Source organism: Vicugna pacos, chromosome 12 (assembly GCF_048564905.1).
Source record: "Vicugna pacos chromosome 12, VicPac4, whole genome shotgun sequence".
NCBI lineage: Eukaryota > Metazoa > Chordata > Mammalia > Artiodactyla > Camelidae > Vicugna > Vicugna pacos.
In genome coordinates this window covers 8,347,457-8,373,091 of record NC_132998.1, presented here as the reverse complement: position 1 = coordinate 8,373,091, position 25,635 = coordinate 8,347,457, and the positions used below count along the sequence as shown (strand labels likewise).

General features: G+C 40.0%; 1 long non-coding RNA gene across 2 annotated transcripts in view; it reads left to right on the top strand.

The window, feature by feature from the left end:
* LOC140700093 (uncharacterized) overlaps positions 1 to 25,635 on the top strand; it is a 180,540-nt gene that overhangs the window by 3,627 nt on the left and 151,278 nt on the right. The window contains exon 3 of one of the 2 annotated variants that reach the window (XR_012078294.1): positions 22,837 to 23,033. This is a non-coding gene — a long non-coding RNA (uncharacterized lncRNA). Of the gene's footprint in view, positions 1 to 22,836; positions 23,034 to 24,055; positions 24,144 to 25,635 lie in introns of those variants that run through there. The other variant, XR_012078295.1, reaches the window with a different exon arrangement.

The following is a 25,635-nucleotide window of genomic DNA, read 5'->3' as shown; positions in this document are numbered from 1 at the left end:
ATGCATTAAAAAGAACACATCCCCAAATCCTTAACTTCAGTATAATCATGAGAAAACAGGAGTCAAACGCAAACCAAAGATATTCTACAAAATACCTGGCCAGGTATCTTCAAAGGTGTGAGGGTTCTGAAAGTCAAGGCGAGTCCAAAGAACTGTCAGACTGGGGATAAAAGGGGCACAACCTACTACAGTGCTGATCTCAGTTTTGATATCAGCATTAGGGGAAAACCGGGTGAAGGGTATACAGGAACAGAAATATTAAAAACGATCAAGGAGATTTGGGATTCAAGTAGAAAGCAAATGCTTACTTGGAAATCAGGCCAGGAGAAAGATGCATAACGCCCTTCTAGGACTCAGCCCTCTCACAGCTGTAGGGTCGTGCCTCCTAGTATTGTAACTAGCAGTTTATCTACGTTGTCCCATTAGACAGTGAAATCATATAGGACAAGAACATTCTTAATTATCTTTGTATTTCCAGCACCTAGCCTAGTGCTTAACAGGTAATAGGGCTCAGTTGGTAAATTAATTGGTTTTTTAATTGAAATACAGTAGTTACAATGTGTCAATTTCTGGTATAGAGCACAATGTCCCAGTCATGCATACACATAAATTAATTCCTTAAGAAAAATATTCCACTCAGAGAAGAGTGTAACTTGATTGAATGACCAAATTTGTTACTTTTATGCCCTCTGTTTTCTTAAAGATTTTTCCCTCATGTTATCCCTTAAGATTTGTCTTATCTATAAGCAGAACTTCCTTAACCTGTGACATCTGATAAGTCAATTTCCAGATTGGTAATAATATGGATATCAAGGCATATGGGTCTCTGCTTCACACCAAACTGGTAATCTGTTGTATATCAACCAAGATATGACATTAAAATAGTTAATATTAACTAGCTTTTGCTTCAGAAATAGTTTATATTCTGGTTTCATGTGTAGAAATATACTGGCTGAAAATCCCTGACTTACTGGGAGGGATTTGTTTTTTCATAGTAAACAAAACCATTTATTTGTAAATAACAATTTCCTTATGAACCAAGAGATTTATAACTAATTTTTGAGGACAGTGTTACAGAGTCTCAACAGATTTTACATGTGTCAAGTATAGACATTCTCTCAATTACAACCGTTTGATTTTGGAATCTCAGGTACATTCAAAGAATGGATTACACCTGACTTTTCCTGTTACTTTCCTACTGGCCACCGTCTATAGACTATTCTGTCCCGTGCCCACATTGCCCTAGACTGAAACTACTGCTTTGTACCTGATGAGGGAATTGTATAAACCTGAATCCCTGGTCCCATAATACCTACTGTAGATTAGAGTCTGAAATGTGCTGATTATCAGAATATTTATAAAATGGGAGAAAAAATAAACTATTCCAAACTCACAGGGTAGCTGTGAGGATAAGGGAGAAAATAGTTACAAATACGACATAAGTAATATTGACCCAGGGCTATCACCCTTCTCTATGTATATCTATTTTTTCTCTTAGTTTTTAAAATGAAAATTTTAAACCATTTCCTCTTTCTGATTTTTACTGACAACAATGAAAATAGAAGCACCTGCTGCATAGGATTATTTTGATGATTAAATGGAATAACATGTAGATTCCTAGTATTCTTCCTGACATAGAGTGGATGGTTAATAAATGCATAATTAGTATTAACATCCTGATGGCACCGTGTGCCGTGAAGGGTGGAGAGTTTACATATGTTGTTTCCAATGCTGGTAACCAGCACTTAAAAGTTAAACAGTATTTTTGATGCTCTTATTCAACACCCCCCGTTTATTCTTGAAGAAACTGAAGTTGAGGAGAGGAAATGACTTGCCCAAGACCACACAGCTAGTAATGAAACAGTACCCAGTCCCATTGTGTACTTTATTTCATATTCCATCAAGTAGAAAGTTTACATTACAACAGATTTTTTTCCTGCCTTCTCTAAGTAAAGACTTGGTATTTCAGTTATCTTGAGGATTTTTATAAATTTTCTATGGATTTGGAAATTTAAAAAATTTTTCCTAGCAACCTTATAACCTAGAAGGTTATAAGTACAATAATGTCATTTGGAAATTGTTCCAAATTCCAAACAAATTACTTTCCAGTGAGATTTTTGGATAAAACTTGTTTCTAAATTGGGAGCTGCTTCGGTCATACTAAAGTTGTAGAATTCTAAATTCTGTTATACTGAAAATATCTTTTTTAAAAATTATAGTATTACTGATCTATTTCCAAGCCTTACCACATAAACTTCTCTTTTAAAACGTGTTCTATCCTGCCGCTCTCCTGCCATTTTAAAATTCCTGCTACCGGGATTATTTTGCCAAAGTTAGAGTGGTCTGAGTGAGGTAGCCGAAGGAGATTGTCTACTCAATGGGAAGGTCAGTTTTTGCTCAGAGAAGGGCATGTGGTTCACAGAACTTCAGAAATCAAGGAATAAAGACAGCTTCTTAACGAAGAGCTATGAACTCAAATTGCTTTTTACTCCCTCAAAGGATATCTTGCTCTATGGCAGTATATGTGACAGCTATCAAGAATGTCTTGAAACGCAGAATTAGTTGCTTTGTCCTTTTTGTCATCAAACTGCATTTTGAATCAAAGTAGAGAGACTTTTGCTGCTTGCCTGTAAATATTTTTATCAGCTTTCCAAAACCAAAACACAGAAGAATGTCATGGCAAATAATCTCATATTTCATTCAAAACCAAGGCCACCCACCCCAGTTACCCTGATTATCCTTTCCTAATGAACACATCCTATGTTTACCAACTTTCTCCTTATGTCTACTTCAGTGAATTTTAAAAAATGAATTTATTGTCTCCATTGTCTTCTAATTGCTTTGGCTGTGGGAAATTGGCCTATTAGATTGCACTTCCTTGTTAGAAAAGTGAATTCACTGGCCCCATCCCATATCTATTGAATCAGAACCCCTGGGGGTGGTACCCAACAATCTAATTTAACAAGCCTTCCAGGAGATCGATAGAAACCGTTTGAGAAACACTGGTGTACGAGAAACGTGTGCTGTTTACTTAATGGATAGGCAGACATGGAAGTGATGGAATATATCAAATAAGAAAACAAGCAGTGACTTTGACTCTAAACAGATACAGAACAAGAACAGCTGTGAATGAGACTCACCGACTGGTTCTATTCAGATACATAAGAACTATCCCTCTAGCTTGATTTCCACGGGCTTACTTTAGTGGAAAACCCCACATACATTTGCTGTGGGCAGATCTGTAAATTCTTCAGCATATGGGAAATTGTAGAGAAGGAAACAGGATTGGCCACTGCCTGCTAATCACCGCCCAGGCTGAATTACCCAACAGGCCGTCCGTCTATGCACATGTTTCTATCAGGTGCCAAGCAGGGGCAGGAAAAACAGTAATCTATAAATATACTTACATATACAAGTACATTTATATAAATATAGATTTTCATATAAATAAATATGTATAATATATATTTTTTAAATCTTCATTTTGGCTGATGTCTTCTAAAAAGTACCAAAAAAGTGGTCATTATTAGAAAAAGCAAAACATTTTTGGCCATCCTTATATCTGATGTATGGTTTTGTACTGTTTTCAGTTTGATTGCTGGGACTAGAGCACTAGATATAATTTTTTGATGCCCAAGGCTTCATAGGGTTTTCCTGTGGCTCAGAATTCTCCACTTGCATGTCTCCCAGGTACCTCAAAATAAACATCACAAATAAAATTCATGCCCATGGCTCTGCTTCTCCTCCTCCTGAGACGACAGTCTCAGTGGATGACATCAGGACCCAGTGTGGAAACCTGGGAGGTAGCCTCTGTTTCTTCCCCTTTGTCACCTTCCCATATGGGTCTGAGCCAGTTTTGATTGATTCTGCCTTCCAGATACCTCCCAAGTCTTTCTCCCCTTGACTGTCCCATAGCTACTAATTTTACTTAGATCTTCGTTATTCTATATTCAGACTTCTCAGCAGTTCCTTGCTGGTGCTCAGGTGGAGCCATCTTCCACACAACAGCTTTACTTCCTTCCACTTTAAACTCTTCACTTGGCCATTTGGTTAAAGACCTCACCATGAGCCTTCGCGATCTGGTCCTGATTACCCTCCTGTTGCAGGTTAACCTTTCCTCCATCCCAGCAACTCTATGCTGCAGCCTTACTCGTTACTTGTCATTTCTAGGATGTGATGTCCTTGTCCCCCACCCTCTTGTCTGAACAGGCCATTTCGTTTTGCCTGAAACACTGCAAGCCCTTTCCCTGCCCCTACACCCGCACCCTGTGGATAATTCCTAAATTTTTTTCTATCCCTCACATCCTTTCAGCAGTTAAGGGCTTCCTTCTCTATATTCCCAAAACACCTTTACATAACTCTCGCAATAATTATAGCTCATCATATTGTGTCAAAATTATCTGATTCCTTCCATGTAAGATAATTGAAGAAGAGGGGCTGTTTCTTTTTTCGCTTTGAATCTACAATATTTAACCATATATTCCATGTATTAAATACAGGTTTAATAAATGAGTAAAAGACTATGGCAAAGAGGGACTGGCAACAATAAATGTCTCACTTAAAGGCCAAATTAGAAGGTTTTATAGTACTTTCTAGAATAAAAGAAGATGGAGGTAAAAGGTTCAGAAACCTAGGCCAGGATCTATAGGGTCCTAGTTTTGGTATCCAGGAGTTACCAGGTTTCATATAAATGTCCTCAGTATGCAAATCAGGTGATTACACATATTAAAAAGCATTTTATTTAATATGTCTGGAAAACAAAACTGCATCCTAAATTTGAATATAAAGGTATTTTGAATGCCTCTATACTTAACCCCTTTGGCCTTTCTATTAAGTTATAAAAAATACGTGAGTGTAAAAATTGATAAATAAAAATCTCAGTTAAAATAGAGTTGGGAGCCTAGAAGGGGAAGCTGTCATAGTCTCCGACAGTGGCCACGCCCAAGGGAAGGAGGACTTCCTCTGCTTGCCGAGCAAGAGCTCTGCCAGTGAGACACTGTCACATCTCAGCCAGTGCAAAGCCGCTGTGTTTCAGAACTCTCGATTCCTCCAGGGGGCTCCTGCTTACTGTAGCCTTCCCAACTTCCAGGCCCACTCTTGAGAAGAAGGGAGAGGGGTTGTTGACAACTTGCCATGGTTGCAGACTTGGAATTGCAATTCTTTGCTGATCTTGAATAAAACCTTTTCTTCCCTTTTCTTTTTTTCCTGGAGAAATAACTGGCAGCCTATTTATTTTAGGTCAACATGGGAGATGTCTGTTGTTACTGAACTTTCAATTTGAAATTCAGGATCAATTTTCATAAATCTTGTGATTTTTCATGAATAGTATCCTTCTTGTGTCTGACAATAACTGTGTTATCCACCAGTGTTTTCTTTCCTAGCATGCACTTGGTGTTCATTGTTTTGCTATTGTTCCTGAAAGCGATAGAAAAATATTTCCAGAAACTACCGAAGTTTGTAAAACATGACAGTTAAAAATCAACTTAGTTTTTTTAAAAACTGACTTGAGTTGTTCGCAAATGTAGTAGGATGACAAGTCTGAAGAAGCTTATTAGCAATTAGTGTTTGTATGTATCAAAGCACATACGATTCTGTGCTTTTTCAGCAGTGAGGCTCATCAATATTAGGTACTGGAACTTTGTAAAATAATTCAGAATTTTCTATCATTGAGATATTCTAGAATAACATATGTAAAATGCACACTGTAGGCATTTAATAAGTGGTAGCTATTGTTTTTACTAAAAGCTCCCTGTGTGAAATGCAGCTAGGAGCTTGTTTCTAGCCTCTAAACATACCAAGAACCACTCACCACTACCCCATAACAAGTGGATAAGATTTAAACTGTAATTATGCAGTCAGAGATGGCTACTCATTCCTCATTCTTTCTGCCAAAAAAAGACTTTACAATTAGATTTCCACAAAAATACAAAAATATCACTCATTTCTTTCCCATAAAGGAAAAGCTAGAGAACTTTTGTATCCTCTGCTGACCTTCTCACTACCTCTCTCTCTCTCTCTCTCTCTCTTTTTTCATTCTGAGTACATTCTGCATCATAGCAGGAGCTGGACATTCAAAATCTGAAAGTCAAAGTGTTCCTTTTAATATGTCCCAGTTCCACATTTCAATTCAGCAGCTTACATCACCTTTTCTGTCTCAACTACCCTGAGAAGCCTTTTAAATAAAGTGGTTAATTACCACCTTCTCTCTTCATCTCACTCCATGAAAGGTGTTTTCTGGAAAGGAACTTAGAGGCAAGGCAAGCGTTCAGATCTGAGTTAAGTCTTCGAAGCGATGGGAGAAGTGGACCGCAGTTCCTTCTTGAGGCTTCAGTGTTATTTTGCTTGTTTTCTGGAAAGATTCTAATCCCCTAGCTGAACTAGATTCACAGAGAAGTATAGATGCATTCATTCCAAAAGCACGCGCAAGTAATCTGGGGCTGTGTGTAACTACAGATCTCTGATTTTTATCTCTTGATATATGTTATTGGGAATCAAAACATTCACTTTTAACCTTAAAAAAGTTCTCTTTGGTGCAAGATTAGTATTTGGCAAAGTCACTCTTCCTCCTTATGCACAGTGTGGAAAGAACAAGGGAATTCTGAAAAAAAAATTTTTTCCCAACATTTACTGATTTTTCAAATAAACAAGTACTGGGTTTTTAAAAGACTTTTTTATCTGTGATTTTAAGGAATTCTTTTGAAAAGTCTACATGTAGTGCTATGCCCATTGCTCCTCCTTTTACAAATTCTTTTAAATGTTTTGATTTATCAAGCCAGACTGGTTCTTTTCCCATGATTTTAGAGAAAAAGGGATGAGGTTCTATTCTGCAAAAATTATGTCCTGAGCACCCTCTGTGTCAGGAAAGCTCACCGTTCTAACATTGGATTTCCCATTCCTCTCCTTCCTGGAGCTCTTTTGTCCATTCCCTCCTGTCCTGTGGGACAGTGTTGGGTTTTTCCTTGCTTTCAGTGCTCTATTATTCCAGTTGCTGTCCCACCACTTTCATGGTAGAAGCATTTTTCCTTGCAAACATATCTGCTTCTTTGTTTGTTTTAGCTTGGGGGTCTGTAAGAAAGTCTTCACTGCTTAGTCAGCTGCCCAGGTCCAGGGCTGGATTAAAGCAGGATGACAGACCATAATAGGCAGCAGCTAACTCTTTAAGGCCACGTTCAAAGAAAGAGCACGAACAACAACAGCCTGGCAAAAGCTCTGCATGGTCGATCAGCTTTTCTGCAGAAACAAAACAAAGGCGTTTCTGGCTCTGATAGGCCATTTTGCTTGTTAGAAGGCAAAAAACAAAATTGCAATGTTTGACCAAAGGAGATAGTATCACGCTCTTAAACAACCACTGTGTTCCTTTGAATTGGCCACCGCAAACATTTGTCATGTCAGAGCACTCCTGAGAAGAATTACTGGTTTGTGTAGTCTATTGGTAACAAGGAACAAAACATAAGTTTGAATTGTAGACCATTTGGCTGCCTTCAATTACAAAGAGCGAAGCCTACGGAATCCTGGGTTATTTTTTTCAAGTTTCCTGTCAGCAACTAGATTAAACTAAATATGCATCAACGTTTTGGTCCAGGAGACAGTTGTGCCTGTTTTTCTTTCGTTACTTGGAAAAATACGGAGCCTTAATGGAGGGTACAGTTGAAAACAAACAGGTCCTATCTTTGCCCCAGAGAATGCCAGAAACAAAAGTTGTGCAAGAAGCCAGGTTTACTTTCTACGCCTTCTCCCTAATTGTACCACGTCTCTCCCCAGAGACCACTCTAAACACTGTGCTTGAAGATTAGCCTTTCCCAGGCTTTTGCCCTCTCGTGGTTCCCTATTATTTAAACATTCTTCTCAAGTCTTTCTTCCTCTTTCCTGAAGCCCAGCCGTCTGAGTCCTGTGCCCTGCTGAAGGATTGGGTCACCAACTCTCTGCTCTTCCAGTCGGGAAAGAAAGTCATGAGCCATCTTCTCAGGCCTGGAAATGTATATCCAGTATCTATTTGAACAATGATGTATGGTTGACTAACCGTATCTCACAGAGCGTGATTGAAATGCAGCCTTATTTCTGTCTCCCACAGTTCTTTAGAACTGATTAGGGAGAGAGGCGGGCTCATTTCCCCTGATCTTTATTAAGGAAAATTATTAAAAACTTGGAACTAAGGCAAGAGGCTGGCTAAATGTTCTTTCTCTACCATATTGGAGCATTGTCTCACAGGTCCACCCAGGGATTACTTAATTTTCTAGGGGAATATGCCATGGTTAGTTATTGTTAATGAGGGCCCACATTTTGTGAGGTTACATGTTAACTTTTAGATTTTTGCCCAATTGAGATGCAGATGATTTCTGATAGACAAAAATTACCCAAAGGTTACATATGGTTGTATTGCCCTGGAGGAGTTTAGCCATTTTAGTTTCTAATCTCTCAGTCTTCCAATATTCTATCCCTTATTCAATTCCCACAAATATTTAGTTTCTCAGATGCTCGTTGAACCAGCATTAATATCCCTCTGGCTCTTGCCCATGAGTTAAATACATGTTGACGTGTTTATTCCATGGTTACAGAAGAGTCGTGTTTTTATCTTTTGAAAATTAGACTTGCCCATCCTAAATGAGGTCTTAGGCAGGCGTATCTTTTCTGTGGTCACTCTCAGAAAATAAAACTCCCGTGGTCACTTTTAGTAAAAACAGTTTCATCTCAGGAACTAGAATGTCCCATCTTGTTTAATTATCAAAACTCTGGACCCCTCTCCTCCAGCCCAGGCCGGCCTCGGGATGGAGGTCTGCAGTGGGTAAAGGGAGTGTGTTTCTCTGGCTCCATTGTTTTTCTACTCATCAGATGCACTGCAGTTTTGGGCCCCACCAGGGTCAGAGGTGAGTGGGGTATATGGAAAGAGATGAGGCAGTCCTCCAGGGCTTGCTTGGCTCAGTGGCTTCGTACTTTGTGCCCGAGGATAACAGTTCATGCTGAACACATCTCTGTGGGGTCCTCTCCAGCAGGACCCTTGAGCTGGGCAGAAGAGAATTTGCTGGATTCCTTCATCAGACCCTGGGCAACCAGGAGATCTGTAACCCAGCAGAACCCTATGGGGCTTCCTGGGAGAGACCCCTCCCCCATTCATAGTCTCTGCTTTAACTCCTCTCTAAAAAACCTAGGTAACAGTATCTGATGCAGACTTCCTGAGTTGTTTTACAGATGAGGCAACCCCCACCAAATGGAAGATGTTAACGTTAAGATGGCCATGAGCACAAAGTCCCCAAAGGAGCCTGAGGATTAATGAGGATCCTCCTGGAGCCTGGGGACTGACAGTGTTAACCCCGCTGATGCTGCCCTGTGCCCTCACCATCAACCAGTCAGAGAACTGTGCATGAGCTGATCACATACCCTCAACCCCCACCTCCCTCACCTGGCCTTGGAAACTGCTTTGCTGAAACCCACTGGGGAGTCTGGGCGTTCTGAGCACTCGCTGCCCCAGACTCCTTGCTTGGCGCCCTGCAGTAAACACTGCACGTGTTTTGCTTTCACCACAGCTTGGTGTCAGATGGCTTTACTGCATACAGGTGGGTGGACCCAAGTTTAATTTGGTAATAGATCCACCTCGGTTTCTTTCTAGAAAAGATCTCAGTCCACTCCAGATGGCTCTATTGGGCAAGACCATTGGTCCCTGAGAATGTGGGTGCTCCTACAAGAGCAGTCCTTTCCTGCCTCCCTAAGTAGTTGGCATCTGCTCTCACTGTTTAGATTTCCCAGGGGGGACCCAGGCCCCTGGCTAGAAGCACTTTAAGTTTCCTCACATGTGAACCAGGCACTACCACTCTGTGTCTCCAGATTTAGAGAACAGTTTTCTGAGTGGTTGTCTGTAAGCTTGTGGAAAGTTTACACCTCCGTTCAAGGCGGAAGGGGAGGTCAAGGCTTCTGGCCTCTCCAGAGCAATCTCTTCACCAGTTCAATCCTGCCCACTCTCCAAGTTCTTTATATGTGTTCAATTGACTGAGGGGATCAAGGGCTGAGGAGTAATTTCTCAGATTTATTTCTTTTGTAAATCTGCACATGGCGTGGGAGGCGAGGCACCATCTCAGACTTTCTTTGTTGCTCTCATTATTGCCTCAGTCAAATGGAGTTAGAAAGAATCTCATTCTAATTTCCTGTTTCATTTACACTTAAATTTATTGAAAATAAGCAAACACAGGAGGGATGTCTCTCCCTGTCGGGGGTGGGGGTGGGGGGTGAGGAGGGTATTGAGATTGAAAACACACCAAACAAGCAGTTACCCACTCAGTCAAGGAATAAAGTTGGATTTGAAATAAAGGCAGATGCTTCATGAATATGGTTGTTTTTCAACAAAAGGCAAAAATTTTCCTTCACACACATACGATGAATATATGTGTACATTAAAAATCCACGTTAGTCATGGGCTTGGGGTGGTACCTGCAACTCTGCCTCCATCTCCTTAACTTCCCTTTGATTTTGTTGACTGATTGTGCTAAGTGCTGGGGTGCACAGTGGTGAACTAAACAATCATGGCCCCAACTTTCTAGAAGCTCTAGGAGACCCTGAGTGTGTGTCAGATTTGGTCACATTCTCGTGTCCTCTTCCTCTGCACTCATCTTTCACTTAGAGAGTCCTCTTAAGGGGCTAGAATGGGTTTTCACAAAGTTCTGACTTTTTTCCCCAACACACCCCTGCCCCTCCTCATGTTGTATTTTCTTTGGAACTACGACTCACATACTGGACTAACCCTGAAAATGATTATATTTTTATATTCCTTCCCATCCTTGGGGTTATATTGGAAAAACACTCACTTCGGAATTAGACCTGGATTTGAGGACCAACTCTTTCATTTATTATTAGCTTTATTACTTGGGAAACTTAATCTCTCTGAAACTTGGTTTTTTTATCCACATGTAGGATTAAACACTGTCCAGCTAAAGTTGTTTTATTAACTGAGGTAATGTCTTCAGAGTGCTGACATGAAATAAATGTTCCCGAAGTGAATCCTCCTAGTAGCTTCCTTTCTCTTCATCCTGTTTTGGGGGCACCTCTCCCAGTTCGAGTGCAGGACTGAAATTTCCAATTTTTTGGTTTTAAGAACATATGTTCTTAAAAGTTAAAGTCATTCTTCGTATTTACCACTTAGAGTATGAGGTTATCCACTCTTGCTTTACACAGTAGGATAACAGCTATGCCTTTTACTCACATTTTAAATAACTCCCTTAACAACTGCGCCACCTCACAGACACAGGCCAGACTACTGTGTTTTTTCTCATCCATTCTCCTACTGTACCTCTTCCCCTGATTATTTAGGATGCTTGTGAAGACCCACAGATCTTTAGAGATCATTAACTTGCTTCTTAGAATGGGGCAAATAATATACTTAGCTGTTAATCACAAAGTTAGTCCAGGGTTTGCTCAACAAGCACTTCATGTGTGATCATTTATGACCAGTCAATCACTGACTAAGTGGTATTTCTGAAGGGGAGCTAGAAAGTGCTGTGAGAGTCATAGGGCATCGTTTTAAGGACATGAAACTTGATTGCATCAGTGTTTCCTAGTTTCAGCTCCCAATCACCATCAGACTCATGGATTGTTAAGTTTCACCAGAGCCCTAGAGTAACATCAAATTGATCCAGTTTTTCCTCCTGTCAATCATTTCTTTTTCTCCATCCAACTCACCAAGAGTCACTTAGCATTTCACGTGGGAAGAGCAGGATTCCTGTACTCACCACAGGACTGACAAGCGGTCAGTGCCCTTGGATACTACTCAGAACCACCAGTTGCTGCAGCTATGATTGTAACTATTCTCACTCGCCCTTGGCAGAAACCAGATCCCTCATAGAAAGGCAAACGGATAGCTATCAAAAGCATTAGAGACCATGTAGGGTCAACCTGATGTTTGATTTGTCTAACTGATTTTTTAAAAAAATCACTGAAACCTTTTTTTTAAAAAATGAATGTATAAGAATCATCTCAAATAAAGCCAATAAAAGATGTCTGGTTGAAGCAAGGGTGAGGGATCTAGCACTCTACTCACTCAGCCCCTCCTTATCTGAGTTATTTCTGAAGACTCCACATGCTGTGCTGGTCACAGTCTGAATAACACTAACCCAGGTCAACCTCTTCATTTTGCAGAAGAGGGGACTGAGGCCCAGAGATACGAAAAAACTCTCTAGATCAAGTAGTGATTAGTGACAAATTTTATTCAAACTCAATTCAGGGTTTTGTGTGTGTGTGTGTGTGTGTGTGATTTATACCATTCTGCCACTTTGCATGATGGCTAAAGAGTGCGACTGGTCCAGGACTAGGGTGAGGCAAGTAAGGTGTCTGGGTGTAAAATTTAAGGAAGCACTACCTTTTGGGTCTGGATAAGTGCTAACTTTGCACTTGCAGTGCCTTGAGAGGGAACGCTTCCTTAAATTTTGTGCCCTGGCTGTCTTGTTTGCCTTCCCAATCCCAATCCTGCCTCTGCTCATTCCTTATGCCACATGAACCCTCTGCCTCTTGTTTCTTACCCTCTTCTCTTTGTCTTCCCCATTAGACTATGAATCTTGGAGACCAAAGACAGTGTCTTCACCCTTATGTTCCTGGGGTTTGAGTTAGTACATGGCAATTAATGGGTACTCAATAGTGTCTATTGAATGGGTAGGTGGGTCTAAATTCTTTTATGAAGGTTTTCTCGGCACCTCAGATCTATTCGGATTCCTACATCCTCTGAATTCATAACACATTATCTAAATAACTCAATTCACATTTAATCATGTATGCTGACATAACTTTTATGTTCATGGAACTCTTATGCAGTAATTTAATTTTCTAATACTCTGTCTCTATGCCCAATTAGTTAAGAGCAAAAACCAATGTATATTCTTTGAATTCTCTGAGCAGCTAGCATAGGACTCTACACATTGGAGACATGCAGCAAATGGTAATTTAATAAATTAATTAATGAATAAACAAGTGGCATTTTTTTTTCAGTTAAAAACAGAGTTTATAAAATTTGGGAATGGTTTTTAGGTCCTAACTTGCTTGCTAATGTAGCTGAGTGACTGCATAAATCATTTCACCTCTTTGCCCTCAGTTCCTTTATATGTAAAATGAGGCAGTGACTGGAGTGATTCTGACGATAACTACAGCTCTTCCATCCTGAGAGTCTATGAATTGTGAAATATATTTATACAGAATGTCATGCTGCTATGAATCCACTTGTCATTCTAGCAGGAATTGGCTAAATGTAGTTGATGGCCCAAGTTTAAGTGTTCAGAGAGTCCTGAAATTATGACCAGATTGTGTGTCAAAAATTAATTTGTAACATACTAAGTGTTTTATGGTTGAACTAGTTTCTGTGGTTTAGCCCAAAATTAAACACCTTGTATATAGAACTAATAATATTCCAAGTATGTATATTCACATATAGTGTTATTTCTACGGGAAAATGCATTCATAATTCTAACGAGGAGCTTCAAGAACCAAGCTCCCCAGATTACTGCATGGAAAAGAAGGAGAATGAGAGACTAAAAAGGGATACTATGTTCCCAAGACTTTGATCGCAATACCTGAAAAAAAAATCAGACATTGTAACTTCAGATTTCTATCTTGATCCAGAAGGTCATTAACATATAATAAGGTCAAATTGAGTTTTTTATTATTTCAAGAAGGTGAAACAGGTCTTTTAAAATAGCTAATTATATGATTATGTTCTCATATAACTATTTTCAGTATTTACTTCTGTCAAATACAAGACAGAAAATGGCCTGTTAAAAATTCTTTAAAAAAATATAAGTAATCTTCAAAGAGACTCCTGGAAAGGATTTTACTCCTTCCTTCTTTGCCTTTGCCACAATATTTAAAAATTTTTTTCAATTATTCTTTTTTTTGAGCCATTTTTTAATAATTGCACATTTTTATTATTATTTTTTATTTTGGGGGGGGAGATAATTAGGTTTTTATTCATTTATTTTTGATGGAGATACTGGGGATTGAACCCAGGATCTTGTGCATGCTAGACAGGCACTCTACTACTGAGCTATACCCTCCTCCCCCAATTTAATTCAAGTGGCATTATTAAAGAGCCATGGAAATCCTGTAGGTGACTGATGTCTGTATTTGGTGACTAAATTAATCATGTGATGAAACTTACTTTTTTAAGGAAACGTGTACTTCCATGAGGAATTATTTGGTGGCCCCATAAAGGCCCCATGTCATCCTGGAATTCATCTTTCAGAGTCATGGTCTAGGCAATTCAATTCATGACAAGGAACCATCCTTGAACGTATGTTGTCATTTCTCCCCTAACTCCCCTTTTATCTAGGTCCTCATTCACTTAATGGATTATCGCTGGGTGTGGAGAAGAGTGCAAGGCTCCGTGTTAGATCTGGCAACTGTGCTAATTCACATGGCTATTGGTACTGGTCTCTTAGATGCTATTTCCATCTATTCTTGTTGATCACGGTGGGCCGGTTAATCTTTCTTGAAAACAATTTCATTAGTCTTTAGTTTTATCCATTGTCAATAGATCGGAACATTTCAGCTCATCTTTCAAAGTCCCCTCCACCCCCACCATCAGACTTCTCCGTGTCTGTTCAACATCATTTCTACCATCTTGCAGCCCTTTGGCCCCAGTCTGTAGTAGCTAGTTAGTCTGACCAAGGGGATCTTTTCAAACCTCTTCCATCTTTACTTGCACTGGAACTTTGTGAGAGACAGTGAGGAGATGGGCCATGTCCTCTAGTGCCTGACCCCCTTCTCCCTTATTCCCAACTCCTCCATTGCCTAAGCACTTACCACAGGGCACGTGCAATACAACAAACATAATAACAACATCTTCCATTACGGAGTGCTTACTATGTCAGGCACTAAATTATTTTACATGCGTCATCTCTGCTTAACAGATCTCTGCCAAAACAATGACACAATTAGGCAGATATTGTTTTCTCTATGTTACAAATGAGCAAATCAAGGCTCAGAGAATTGAGAGATTTGCACAAAGTCATCCAGCTAGTGAATGCGAGAGCCAGGTATTGGAAGAGGTCTTTGAGAGGATGTGACCGCTGGTTGACCCACGAGCTGGAAGTGGGACAAGGAGAATTGGAGAACCACCCCTCCCCCATCCTTGGAATGTAGCATCCACTTGCCTTCCCCACACTAGAAGCTGACCAAAGGACACAGCTTTGAGGTAGTAATGTGTTGTTGAGACCAGGATATATGACTAAACCCAGTTAAGATCTCTCTCTAAACTTTAACATTCTGGCCAGGGAGTGTGGAGATCTCTGCTCATCTTGCAACACACAAGACAAGCCTGGTGACTAAGTTCCCTTGATTGTTAAACCCGCCACCCACCAATCTCCAATGGTCTGCCTCTTCCTTGTCTTGTCTCTCCTTGCCCTTCGTGTAGGAGGCCAGTCTCTGATTTCACCCAGGAAGCCCCCGAGATTTCTAACCAACACCAGGATACAACCAAAGCTTTTTTTTTTTTAATTTTTTTTTTGTTATTATTGGAGTGTAGTTGATTTCCAACACCAAAGCTTTTGGTCTTGACTCTGATACCTTGCTGGTTCCCACAGATGATGGAGCACTATGAGAAATGCAAGGATGTAAAAGATCCAGCGTCTGCGCCACACAGTCAACTATTCAGTTCAGTCGATCAGAGATACACACAAATCACTATCCTATAAGACAGTGTGTGAAAGTACTGAGAAAAAAAAATCAGCCTAAAGTTTCGGAACTGGGAAAGGGCTTCCCAGAAGCTATGATAATTTAGTCTTTGAAAGATAGGTAGCATTTTAATGGGTATCTGAACCATTTAAATTTACTTGTAATTTTATTCTGGCTTTCACTGCTTATTTTATTTTATTTTTATTGGTCTGCACTTCAGTTAGAGAAGTTCTTTTAAAACAAGGTTAACATCTTATGCATCTCTATTTCCTAATATCACTTAGCACAGTGTTTTTCTCACACAGTAAATGATAAGCTATTTGTGATGTCACCTTAAGATAAAATTTATTCATGAAAACAGTTCAATCAGATTTTCTGCAAGTGAATTTTAGTAAATGCCATTCGCTCTTAAATGTCCTTATGACAGCCTGTATTTTACTTTCCGTCACACTCATCAACTTTCAAATATGAGTTTCTTGAGAGTCTTCTCTACTAGACTGTAAATCCCCTGAGAACAAGGACTGTGTGTGTGTTGTGTGTGTGAATCCTGGGTGCTCGCAACGTGTACACGTAGTAGGTGTTCAATTAATATTCGTTGAATGAATAAAACAGACCTCTCAAGAAACTCTTTCAAAAAGGGCTTCCTTCATCTAATGAGCTTAGGAAAAGCTGCCTCTTCTGCCATCCTTTTGGATAAAGCACAGTTGCAAATCAGCAAATGAAATCTCCAAGAAACTTGCAGTCAAGAAATCTGCTTAAAATTGATTATGTCGTTGCTTAAATAAAACTGACTGTGAAGAGCCACACCTCCCCTCTTTTCCCTGAGAAACACTTGTTAACATTCTGCGAAATCACTATTGCTCAGACACTCTTAAGAAAGCCATTTGGGGGGGTGGGAATCTGAATGTTGTATTTCAAGAAGTGTGCTCTCTTCTTGATCCTTTTCCAGCCGAAAAGACTGTGAATTCTAAAAGGTGGAAGCCAGGATGATACCCTCCAGAGGTGGCCTCGTCCTCTGCACAAAGGAGTCCGCCCTGTGCTCTGATTCCTCAGTGTATGACAATTGAAGGCTTTTATTCCAAGTAACCTGCCTGATGGAGGCTCAGTTTGTCTCCAGTATTCAGCTATGAGCTTCACACTTACTCAAAAGGACTGTGAGAGAACTCTTTCATAGGGCTCACAGAGTCATAATAATAAGGATGAAAGGTTGGACGCTATGTCTGTGAAGAAAGGTTAAATAATTGAAGTAACTGTATTTAAAGGAAACAAAAATCCCAAGGAAGGACAGACCTGATGAAACACGAAGTAGCCTGCTACATGCAGTAGGTCTGTGTGAAGGCTGTGGGGCTTGTCGTCACCATGTGCCTCTATAAGCCCCGAGGCTGGTCCCATCTAACGTCTCCCTTCAAGTCCAGCGTTCTTTCTGGTTCCAGAACTTATGCCGCTGGTCATTCTCCACCTCTATATCAATATCAAAGGCATACTCACCCCCCTTTTAGGACTATCACTAAATAAATGCTTCCTGTGTATCAGGCAATGCACCAAGTGCATTTCATGTTCATTTACTCCGTAAATATTTTTCAAGTTCCTCCTGTGTGCCAAGCAGACCTGCCCTTGGTGTTTGGAATACATCAATGAATAACACAGACAGAAAATCTTGCCTTGTGGAATTTATATACCAGTAAGCAGAGACAGATAATGAACATAACCAATAAGTAAGTTATGTAGTATGTAGGAAGGTGGTAAATGTCATGAAAAATGTAGAGCAGGGAAAGTGGAAATGGGAGGTCAGCTGTAATCTTAAATGAGAAGGTAATATTTGAGCAAAGATATGAAGCCTGGAGCAAGTTAACCATGTGGATATATGGACAAATAACATGTTGACCAGAACGAATAATCAGCTTAGAGGCTCCAAGTCAAGAATGTGTTTGTTGGGTCCAAGAAACAGTAAAGAGGTCAGAGTAGCTGGGTGTTGGGGCTTGAGGATTGACCCTACAGGCCGTTTGGACCATGATGAAGATTTTGACTTTCACTTGGAATGAAATAAGAAGCGGTTGGAGGATTTGACCAGAGGGGTGTCATATATGACTTATGTTTTAAAAGGATCAGCCTGGAAAGGGCGATAAGCATGGAATTAGGGTAGTGGGTTAGGAGGTGGTAACTCCTATATGATAATGCAAATATCCAGGACTCAGGCCAAATACTGACAATGGAGTTAGTGAGAATTGATCAGATACTGAATGTTTGTTCTGAACACAGAGCAACAGGGTTATCTGGAAGTGCTGTGTGAGAAAGAGGGAAGTCAAGGATGACTTTAAGACTTAATAGCCTCCATTAATATTTACAGTGAGGTAGGTTATAGTGTCATCTCTATTTTACAGATGGGGAAGCTAAGACTTAGAGAGATAATAACTTTAGATTATTTAGCTAGTAAGTAGCAGAGCTGGGATTTGAACCCAGTGCTGTCCGAGTCCGAAGCCTGGGCTTAACCATAATATAGCATCTATTACTGTGAAATCTGACCTTAGAGCTCCAAGAAACTGATCCCAGGTATGTTTCCTGGTTGCTTAATACCTATTGGAAAACCAGTTTCCATTAACATGTTTCCATGCCTTAAACCCTAGTTTGTTAGTGACTGTACTTCTGTTCCCTAGAACCTTCTTTTCTGAGAGTCTCCCACTTCTGAAGCCTGTTGCTAACTTTCTTAATCTGCCTGACCACCAGAGCTTCTGTGATCGCCTTGATTTGCTCCACCATTTTGGGCTCAATTTGGACTTCTACTGAAAGTTTTCCCCATTGGTAAACCTTCATATTCCAGAAACTATTTTCTAGTATATTTGTCCTCTTAGACCCACTTTATATTAATGGATTTCTGACCACTTAAAAAAGTGAAAACCATGTGATTTTCTATGAGGAGGAGGGGAGTGTGTGATAGAGAAAGCGGTGCTGACTGTGACCCTCTTGGGATCTCTACATTTTCCCCAGTCATGGTGGGAAAGGTGTGGCTGTAGCAACCAGGTTGGAGGCCTCCACGCAGGACAATTTCTGATCTGTTTGGTACTGACACCTGGCTTCCAGGAAGTCTTTCCCACTTTTGATTTTCTTTAACCCGAGCAACTGACTGTCTCCTTTTATCTCCCTTTGCAGCTTCAAGCAAACTTGTAATGAGTCAATGGTATTCCTTAAAAACTAGCATTGAAATTCCTCCTACAGAGTAAACTGTGGAAATGTGTGATTTGTGCTTTGGGCAGAAGATGAGTTCCCCAGTGGCTGGGGTGTCAGAGGAGGGTCTTCGAGGAGGGTGGAGCTGCCCAGCACAATGGAGAGACAGTGAAGCTCCCGGTTCAGGGGGCAGGAGGAAGCGGGGAGAGGCAGAGATGGACAGAGCAGGACAGAGGAGAGGAAAGATAAAGCCATCCAATTAGAAGAAGGCCATTCAGGGCACAGTATGGCTCCCCGCACTTCACCACCACAGTCTACAGTCACCCACAAAAATCTGCTTGTCCCCAGGGGGCTTGATGTCCATGAGGTTTGTTACGCGTCGAAAAAAGAGGCTCAGTTTTAGGTTAAGGGTCTTCACGGTGTGATATAGGGGCATCATGTGAAGGAGACAGAACCAAGCCCACAGGAGGCAGGAGACAGGTTTGGGAACCACTGGTCTTGAAATCAAAGGTATTCAAGGCAATTTCCTAAATCTCAGAGGCAAGGAGACTTTCACTATTTCTGTAGTACCTCAAATGATTCTAATCTTCTGTTTATATTCTTATATTAATTTTAGTTTCTCTGCCTGAAAATACTGCAGTTCCAACATTTCTACATATTGAAATCTTACTCAACTCAAATCCCATCCTTCTGGAAAACTTGATCATTCCAGCATGAAGTGAACTTTATCATCTATTGCCTATATACCCAGTTTTTAAAGTAGATTTTAAGCTTTCGGAAAACAGAGGTTTCTTGAATTTTTAAAATTACTAACTTGTACTAGTCTTCCCTAGGAAGTCTTCTTCCCTTGGCTTGCTGTCCTCTAAAGTAAGTTTGACTCACTCTCCTTTTTAATGGCCACTCATAATTAGTTTATGTAGTTTCATATATTCAAGTTTATGACAAGTTTGTATCTAATCATTCAAATTTAAGCCCCTTGAAATGAAAATTAAAATCAAAATGAGATAGCGCTATATTTCTATCAGAATAAATGACTGACCATATCAAGTTTTGATGAAGATATAGAGGAAATGGGACTCCTCTATTCCGCTCCTGGGAATGCAGAATGATACATACAACCTCTTTGAAAAACAGATGAGCAATTTCTTTAAAGGTTAAACATACATCTTCTGATATAGCCATTCCACTCTCAGGTACTTTCTCAAGATAAATGAGAGTATATGTCTATATAAAGACTTGCACACAGATATTCATAGCAACCTCACTCATAATAGTCCATAAATGAATTCAATCCACATGGCATCACAAGGTGAAGGAATAAACAAATTATAGTATATCTAGATAATGGATGGACTACCACTGAGCAATGAAAAATAAGCTACTGATAACATACAGCCACATGAGTGAATCTCAAAATCATACGCTGATGAAGTAAGCCAGGCATAAAAGAATACATTTTGTATAATTCCATTTATATAAAATTTCAGGAAATGCAAACTAACCTATAGTGACAGAAGACAGAACAATGGTTGCCAGAGATTCAGGAAGAGTAGAGGGGAGGAATTACGAAGGGTCTGGAGGAAAAACTCTTGGTGGTGAAGTATGGGTTCACTGTCTTGATTTTGGAGATGGTTTCAAAGGTGTATACCTGTGTCAAAACTTACATTGTACATTTTAAACACATGCAATTTACTGTATGACAGCTGTGCCTCAGAAAGTTAATTAAAAGAATTTTCAGCCCCTTGAAGGCTGAAATCACAACTTTCTTTTAATAGCTCTCTGAAATGCCTGGTAAAAGGCCACGTACCCTCTGAGGACTAATTAAATACTTACTGCTAACTTTTTTGACTCAATCATAGTTCAGGAGTTTCCCTAAGATCATAAAACTTCGGTATTTTCCTGACACTGAGAATAGTTCAATAGATTAACATTTATTAAACTTTTTTTTTTGTTGAATCAACAAAATATGAGAGGTGCTTTTGATGAGTTTATCATCAGGCTGATTTTAACATATCCAGGGACACAGATTCTTCCTATGTCACAACAAAACAAAATTCAGTAAATTCTGTAAAAGTTCAGCAATTTAGTAAATGCAGTCAGACTAGTGGTACATCCCACAAGTTAAACACTTGGCTGACTTTTGTTTTCCCACTAATTGTAATACTGTGTGATATTCAGGAAGAATTTTCACCTCTGTTTCTTGCTGATAATAACCAAAGTATTTATCATTTATTAAGCACAAATAATACCTCATACACCAGGCACTTCATAGAATTACCTTATTTAATCCTATAGCAACAATGTGGGAAATGATTAGCTAATTAAGCATTCCTCTTAAATAGATGAGAAACTGGGACTTAGAGACGTTAATGATTCAACCAGGGTCACACAACCAGTAAGCAGCGGAAGTGAGATTTAAATACAATTTTGACCAAAGCCATTTTCTATCTTTGCAGCCCCCAGTCTCTACGATTGTTCTTGCAAGAGTGCCATGGATTTAGTAATACTGCTTACTATTGTTAAACCAAAATGCGAATTCTCTACATTTTTGAATGGACATGGAACAAAGAAGTTTTAAAATAGTACCCTGTTTATACATGATGCTAGACACTACTAAAACTACACTCACCTACAGTTAGAACCATTTTGCATTTAAATCATTTTCTGTCCTTCAAAGTATTTTAATTCTTCTTATCGCTCTTTCATACACATTTTACGTCCAGGTTACTAAATAAGGTATGTTATATTGCTGATGATACTTTTCCTGGTTCTTCTCTAAGGTTCCAATAGTTTTGGACACTCTCAATGTGAGTTGGAAATTTCCCTAGAGGCAAATACATAGCATCTGCCTAATTAAATGGAAAGTTTCTCTCATGTAGGGTTCCTTGGATATTTGCATTCCTTGACTTTCAGCACACTCTTTTACTCTTAACACTCCCCACTGTGACTAACGTTCAGTCTTCACAACCATATGAAAAACAAAACCAAAAAACAAACCCAGAAGGGGGTGGGCGTAGCTCAGTGGTAGAGCACATGCTTAGCATGCACGAGGTCCTGGGTTCAATCCCCAGTCCTCCATTAAAAAAAAAAATAGTTGAAAAGAAAAAGAAAAAAAGAAAACCAAACCCATTTACTTAAGGCCCCAACAGTACCAACAGCTGCCCAAAGCTCATAATAATAGTTTCCCTTGTTTTTGTGGCAGATCCTAAAGACTGAGAAAGACAGGGGAAGGACCAAAACGAAGTGGGAGCCTAGCAGCCCTAGCCCTAAAATATTGGTGTTTTGACATCTTTGCTTCAGATCTTTTAAAGTAAAAACTCATTAACGACACAGTCGTAGCTACACTTGTACCCGTACTGACACAATCCCCCACTTCCCTTTCCAGAGGTAACAGCTGTTCTTAGGTTGATGACCCCTCTTTCCACCAATGTTTTTACCCATTCACTATCTCTGTGTGTTTTCATCAATATAGGGAATTTATTTATTTATCTATTTATTGAGTAAAGGTAGATTTATTTAGAGCGATGCATACTGCATAGAGTATAGGCTGCTTCAAAAGGCGAGAGAAAGGCCATGAGTGGTGGTAGGGAACTGATTTAGATGTTTTCAGTGTTTTCCATAGCAGGAGACTACCCCCCGCCCCATATTGTTTCAAAGATTTCTCTACATATATTCACGTGGCTGTATTTCATAAATTTTATCTACTAAATAGCTTTCCGTTACATGAATATGCCTTAGATTTTCATCCATCTTCTGTTTATAGGCAATAAGGATAATTTCCATATTTTATAATGAAAGCTTCAGTGAACTTCCTTGTACACATTTCCTTAGGCAGATGTGTTCAGTTTCCTCCAGTTTATAGAAAAGAATCTATCTGGAGATGGAAATTATGGGTTGTAGAATGTTTGTGTGTTTGTTTACATATTTGATTTAAAACTTTTTTTCTGGCTTCATTGAGCTATAATTGACATAGTACATTGTGTAAGCTTAAGGCACACACTTGTGTATTACAAGATGATTGCCACTGTGTTGTAGGAGGTAATCAAGAGGACGTGACTGCCGTGTGACCCATGAGCTGGACCCGGGCATCGAGGGCTCGTCACCGCCTCCTTTGTCCTTGGAATGTACCTTCTGTCCACCGTGCCCATAGCAGGAGACATTTTCAAGGATGCAGCCTTTAGAAAGCAATGTGTTGTTGAGGCCACCTGGACTGAATACGTGTCTGAATCCCGGTAAGTCCTCTACAGAAACCTTTAAGATTCTGGTGGATGGTTATGGAGATCTACTCATCTTGCAGCCGCCCAAGACAAGCCTTGTGTGTAAGTTCCCTTGCTTGTTAAGCCTTCTGTGTACCAATCTGGAGTGGTTTGCCTCTTCCTTCTGTCTCTCCTTGCCATCCGTGTATGGGGGCCAGTTTCAGATTTGATGTGAGGAACTCCTGAGGATTTGAACCAACACACTACAGTGTGAGCTAACACCTCTATCACATTATGTAACACAATTACCTTTTGTGTGTGTGTGTGTGTGTGTGTATGTGTGTAGTGAGAACATTTAAGATCTACTTTTTTATTTATTTATTTTTTTAAATTACAGTCAGTTACAATGTGTCAGTCTCTGGTGTGCAGCACAATGTCCCAGTCATGCACATACATATATATATTCCTTTACATATTTTTTCCATTAGAGGTTATTACAAGATATTGACCATAGTTCCCTGTGCTATACAGTAGAAATTTTTTAAAAAGATCTACTTTCTTAATGACTTTCAGATGAGTGGATAACAGAGTGGTTTTCATATACAATGGAATATTATTAAGCCACGAGAAAGAAGGAAATCCTGCCATTGTGACAACATGGATGGACCTGGAGGTCGCTATGTTAAGTGAAGTCAGTCAGAGACAAACACCCTATTGTTACTGAGCAAAACGCTCACTGCCGGGGGTGCATAGAAGCCAGTACTCTGGCACCAGCTTTTGAGAAAAGAAAAGCTTTATTCCGAGGTCCACCGGCAAGGAGACAGGAGGTAGGGCTCAAATCTGTCTCCCTGACAGCAAGGTGAGGCAGGTAGTTTAAATTTTAGGGTTTTGGGGTGGTGAAGAAAAGGCGGAAGAAAGCGGTCGGTCACAAAGTTTGAGAGTGATGGGTTCTTATGCGCAGGCGCAAACAGCGTCAATGGGTCACGTGCACCTTGGGTGGGCGGCGGTATGAAACACGGGACGAGCAAGTCAGTTCTGCGCAGACTCCAGTCAGCCTTCCGGGTCCCAGCTGCTTTCGGCAATTTTTATCGTGTTAGGAGCGGAGGCGACTTTACCAAGCTGCTGCCTTCTCTGCCATCCTGTAAGGTAAAGGCCAAACTCATAGAAACAGGGTAGAATGGTGGTTACCAGGGGCTGGGGGAGGAGTGGGAGAAATGGGGAGAGGTTGGTCAAAGGGTACGAATTTCCAGCGGGAAGATGAATAGGTTCTGGGGATGTGATGCACAGCACTGGGACTAGAGTTAACAAATACATTCTTGAAAGACAAGTGAGGCGACCTTAAGTGCCCCTCCACTTTTCGCCTGCTGGCGGGGCACCGCTTCTCTGGCGGATTCTGCTGTGTTTCTCTGGCTACCTTGATGGCCTTCTGGAAACACCTGCTGTAACCAGTGACAGAAGGTTTGCTGGGAAAAGCACTGGGAAAAGTGCTTCCAGACGTTTCTTGTGACCATTTGTCAAATTAAATATTTATTCATTTATTTATTTTTGTTTCTTATTACTTAGAAGCCCTTTCCTTATAGTTATTTTTAGCTCTCCCTGTCTAGTGTTCCAGAGCACCCGAACTTTTAAGTTGTCTGTTTGGGACAAAATACTGCCTCTTGAGGATTTTTTTTTTAACTTTTTTTTATTGAGTAGCAGTCATTTTACAATGTTGTGTCAAATTCCAGTGTAGAGCACAATTTTTCAGTTGTATATCAACATACATACATTCATTGTCACATTTTTTTCTCTATGAACCACTACAAGATCTTGTATATATTTCCCTATGCTATACAGTATAATCTTGCTTATCTATTCTACATTCTGAAATCCCAGTCTATCCCTTCCTACCCCCCGCCCCCTTGGCAACCACAAGTTTGTATTCTATGTCTGTGAGTCTGTTTCTGTTTTGTATTTATGCTTTTTTTTTTTTTTTTTTAGATTCCACATATAAGTGATTTCATATGGTATTTTTCTTTCTCTTTCTGGCTTACTTCACTTAGAATGACATTCTCCAGGAGCATCCATGTTCCTGCAAATGGCGTTAATGTCGGTTTTTAATGGCTGAGTAGTATTCCATTGTATAAATATACCACCATTTCTTTATCGAGTCATCTGTTGTTGGACATTTAGGCTGTTTCCATGTCTTGGCTATTGTAAATAGTGCTGCTATGAACATTGGGGTGCAGGTGTCATTTTGAAGTAGGGTTCCTTCTGGATATATGTTGAGGATTTTTTTTTAAATGTCAACTGCTTCTTGTCTTTGAGGTGCATTATAACTGGAAATGTCCAGAACACCATCCTATTCAATAATTCACAGGTAATTATCTTATTTGGCTCTCCCAGCCTCTCGTGTTCCCTGGGCATGCCAGTGTCCTGCCAGTGAGAGGACACAAAATGGAAGGAAGCCGGCAGAGGAGGGAAGTGTTTGATTGGGGTAATTGATGTTGCAGTCAATTCAGGTTTCTGATGTGGTTTCTGGTCTGAAAGTGTAGTTTGGGAAATGTCTAACATGAAAGTACTTGACTTCTAAAATTATACCTAATGTAGAGTAAACACCATCAAGCCTGTCAGAGGGGAATTTGACTTCGTAATGTAG